General features: G+C 70.1%; 1 non-coding gene across 1 annotated transcript; it reads right to left on the reverse strand.

The window, feature by feature from the left end:
* Positions 1-1,121: 1,121 nt before the first annotated feature.
* Positions 1,122-1,240, reverse strand: LOC139044623 (5S ribosomal RNA). The gene has a single exon (XR_011501690.1). It is a non-coding gene; the product is annotated as a 5S ribosomal RNA (ribosomal RNA).
* Between the last annotated feature and the right edge of the window lie 2,790 nt (positions 1,241-4,030).

Consider the following 4,030-nt stretch of genomic DNA (forward strand, 5'->3'; position numbering starts at 1 on the left):
GGGGCCCTGGGGTGGTAGGGGTCGGGTGTGAGGGGGTGGGTGGGGAGGCGGGGGGAGGCGGGAAGAGAGGGAGGCCCCCGAGTGAGGGGACACCAAAAGCCTCAGCCATCAAGACTCCTCGTCTTTGCATCCAGCGTTCTCAAACTCAAAACGAACGCAAGCTCATCCACCAGGAGCAACGTAGCAGCGTTTCCAAGCGAGGCAGGACCGCCCGAAGGCGAAAGCAGAATGGGATCCTAGTCAGGTGGAGCTTGAAACTCAGACCCACCCACCCCCCTACCCCCCCCCACCACCACCACCTCCCCCCCTCCCCCCCACCCCGGGAAGGGGGCTTCTGGAAGGAAAAGCGAGACAAACTGACAGGGACAAACTTAGGTCGGGAAAGGAGTGTTGATTGTGAATGAGCCTCTCAAGGACAAGCAAGCGGGTACCAGGTTTTAGAAGATGACCTGCAGCGGCAGAGACGCCAGCAAAGGCAGAAGCCATCCCGTCTTGGGTGAGGTGCCCGAGACGCTCCTCTCTAACCCAGTCCGCCCTGTCCTTGGAGAAGCGGGCGGTGTCTGGAAAAGCCTGACCAGGTGCCTTTCCTCGGTGGGCGGGGCTGGTCGCTTTGGGACCCGTTTGGGCCTCCCGGCACCGCCGTGGAATCCGTTCCACCTGACAGGACGACTCTACCCGGCGGCTGGGGCGGCGGGGGCGGGGCGCCGAGGGAAGGGCTGGGGTGTCACCGGAGCGGGAGCCGAGCGGGTGGGAAGAGGCCGAGGCCAGAGGGAGCCGGCCGGCGGCGTGTGCGGCGTCGGGGTCCCGGTCCCGGTCCCGGTCCCGGTCCCGGTCCCGGTCCCGCCGGGCTGGCCCCGATTGGCCCTGGGTTCGGGTGGGGCCGCGAGCTGGAAGGGTTGGGCTGTGGCGGGGAGGGGTTGGGCCCTGCCCATGGGCGGCGCCGGCGGGCCCGCGGTGCGGAGGGGGGCGGGAGGGGAGGGGGAGGGTGGGGGGGTCGGGCTGGCTGGAGGGGTGGGGGGCGTCCGCGGAGGACGGAGGCCGGAGGCCGCAGGACGGAGGAGGGGCGGCAGGAGCGCGGAGGGAGCCGCGCCCGGCCGGCGGCAAAAGGCGAGGGAGGCAAAAGCCTACAGCACCCGGTATTCCCAGGCGGTCTCCCATCCAAGTACTAACCAGGCCCGACCCTGCTTAGCTTCCGAGATCAGACGAGATCGGGCGCGTTCAGGGTGGTATGGCCGTAGACGCTGGCGCCTGCCGCCGGCGCCCCTAAGAAGCCGCGCCGCGTCGCCCGGCCCGCGGCTCGCGCGCGCCCAGGCCTCTGTGACGCGCACCCGCCGCCGGCGCCCCCTGCGCCCGCGCCCGGCCTGCCGCCTTCCTCCCGCTGCTGCCTCCCGCCGCGGCCGCCTCGGGCGCGGCCAGCGGGCCAGCCAAACCCTGCGCTGCCCCGCCCTGCTGCCCTCCCAGGGCGCGGAGGCCTGGAGCAGCCCGGGGTGCGAGGAGGCGGGGCGGGGCGGGCGGCGGTGGGAAACGAGGGGTGGTGGGGGCGGCGGTGGGGGCGGGGATGGGGGCGGGGCGCCTGGCTGGGCGCTCTCCCCTCGCGGCCCGGGAACACTCCAGGCCGCCCTGGCCGCTCGGATCCGGCGATGGGTCGCAGGAGATGCGGCTGCTGGGAGGGGGGTGGCGCGGGGCACTTGGCCCGAGGCGTCGGGGCGTCGGGCCGCCGGGCCCGTGCTCCTCTGAGTCCCCTCCGGCCCGAGGGGCCTCCCAGCGGGAGCCCTGACCTCTGCGGCGCCGGCCGGGCCCCGACTTGCCCAAACCCAGGCGGAGCCACCGGCGCGACCAGAGGGCGTCAGCGGAAGCCCGCCGCGCTGCCCCTGAGGGAGCGGGGAGGCGGGGCGGCCACCCTTCCCCCCGCCAGCGCCGCCCAGGAGACCGGCACCCCGCCCCCAACCCGCCCCTCGCGGGGACCCTGGACAGCTCCTGCTGGCGCCAGCCCAGAGACCCAGAGACAGAGACAGAGACAGAGACACGGAGAAACAGAGAAACGGCGACACGGAGAGGATCCAAGACACGGACCTAGACAGACACCCACCCTGACCCAGAGAGGCTCTGCCCAAGAGCTCGCTTCCCCCCCAGGAGGGCGGTGGTGCTGGAGCTGGGCCCGGGCCAGGAGGCAGGGGCCCCGGGGCTGGCGATCACCCCTGGGGCCCTAGGCCGCGCAGACAGGCTCTCAGGAGTCCCGGGCTCCCGGCATCGCTGCCCCGCCATCGCCCAGGAACCACAGGCAGGCACCGGAGCTCGCTGGCGCGCTCTGTCTGCGCTTGCGTGTGCGTGTGCGTGTGCGTGTTGTGCGAGTGGGTGTGTAGGCGTGTGTGTGTGTGTGTGTGTGTGTGTGTGCGCGCGCGCGCCTGTGTGTCTGTGTGCCTGTGTGTGTGTGTGCGTCCGGGTTTGTGTGTTCCTTTCTCTCCGCTTCTTCGCTCTGGCTCTTTTCCTCTTTCTGCCGGGCACCCCCGACCTTACTGAGTTGATAGAAGGAGCAGGCAGAAAAGTCAGGGCCCAGAGAACTTGGCACGAGAAAGCAGCTCCATCTACCAGACATGTAGAAGCCCCTCCCCGACGACCGACCGCAGCGTCCCCGTTCTGCTCAAGTGCCGCTGGGGACGTTGCCCGGGATCTCCCGCCCGCTAGGTCACCGACGAAGGCGCCTCCGTCTTCCCAAGAGCGCGCTCGCGCCCAGGACGGAGGGAGGAGCAGCACGGTGTGATGACGGGGAGGAAGAGTCGCGTCCGAAGGCCCGTCGGTGCCTGCCGACGTCCCGGCTCTCCCTGTCTCGAGACCTCTGGGCTTCAGGGTTCTGTGCCGCAAGGCTTTCCCGCCGCACCCCCCGGGACCCAGGGCGCGCTGTGTGCGCTGCCCGTCTCCAGCGTTTGGGCCCTGTGGGCCTTCTTGCGTCCCACTGGAAAGGGGACCCTGGGACGGAGAGAAGACGGGCAGGGGGCGGGCTTCGGCAAAGAGAGCGACGGCCATCCACAGACGTCCGACGAGGCCCTCCGGGGCGCCAAGCTCTCCATTTTCCACGGCACGTGTCCTCGTCAGGTTCTGCCACCTCTGGCCGGCATGCGTAGGCACACCGCTGGTCTTGCGGCCCCAGAGGCGAGGAGGCGAACGCCCCGGAGGCCGAGATTGGCACCCGCGTTCTCGGCTGCTGGGTGGCCAGCACCTAGGAGAGTGTCTGGCCGGAAGCAGCCAGGCGATCGATCCCTGGGTGCTGGATGAGCCTCGGCGGCAAGAAGTAGGCTCGTGGGGAAGGACGGCGGCCGAGGCCCGGGCCCCCACCGAGGCCGCGCTCCGTGCTGAGCGGTCTGCTCCGTATTTCCCGCTTGCGTTCTCACCAGCACTCGCCCCCGCAAGGAGGCACGAACGCCAGGACCCCCTCGCACCAGAGGAGGAAAGCGCAGCTCAGGGAGGGCACGTCACTCGCGGGAGACGGCGCCCCTTGGGTTTCAGCTCAGGACTTCGGTCTCCCGAGCCTGCGTTTCGGGGCAAGGCTCCGGTCCCGCGCTCCGGGAAACTGACAGGGACGCAGTCCCGCTTCTCCCCGCAGAAGGTGCTCCTCGGAGATCAGATCCGGGGACCCGTCAGAACCACCCCGGGCACGAGCTGGCAGGGAGCGACGCGCACCGCACCCCCCCCCCTCCCCCATCCCGCAGCCCGCAGCCCGCAGCCCGAGGAAGCGAGGAGCAGGCGATAGAGGCGCTGGGTTGGCAGGAGGGGAAACGGGGCCGGCAGGAGAAGCGAACCGCGAAGAGACTCCCTCCCAGGACGACGATGGCTGAACGGGGAGAGGAGGGAGCTTTGGGTCCTCTCTCGTCCTGCTTTGACCGGGATGTCCCCATTTTTCCACAGCGAGCGAGTATGGCTCTTGGATTCGGTGGGGAAGACGTGATTTATCTGGAGGACTTTTCCCTTCGGGGGTTCAAAGTCCGTTCTCTGAGGCAAGGCTCCCTCTCTGCCTCCCTGTCCTTCCCATTCG

This window comes from Equus asinus, chromosome 2, assembly GCF_041296235.1.
Source record: "Equus asinus isolate D_3611 breed Donkey chromosome 2, EquAss-T2T_v2, whole genome shotgun sequence".
NCBI lineage: Eukaryota > Metazoa > Chordata > Mammalia > Perissodactyla > Equidae > Equus > Equus asinus.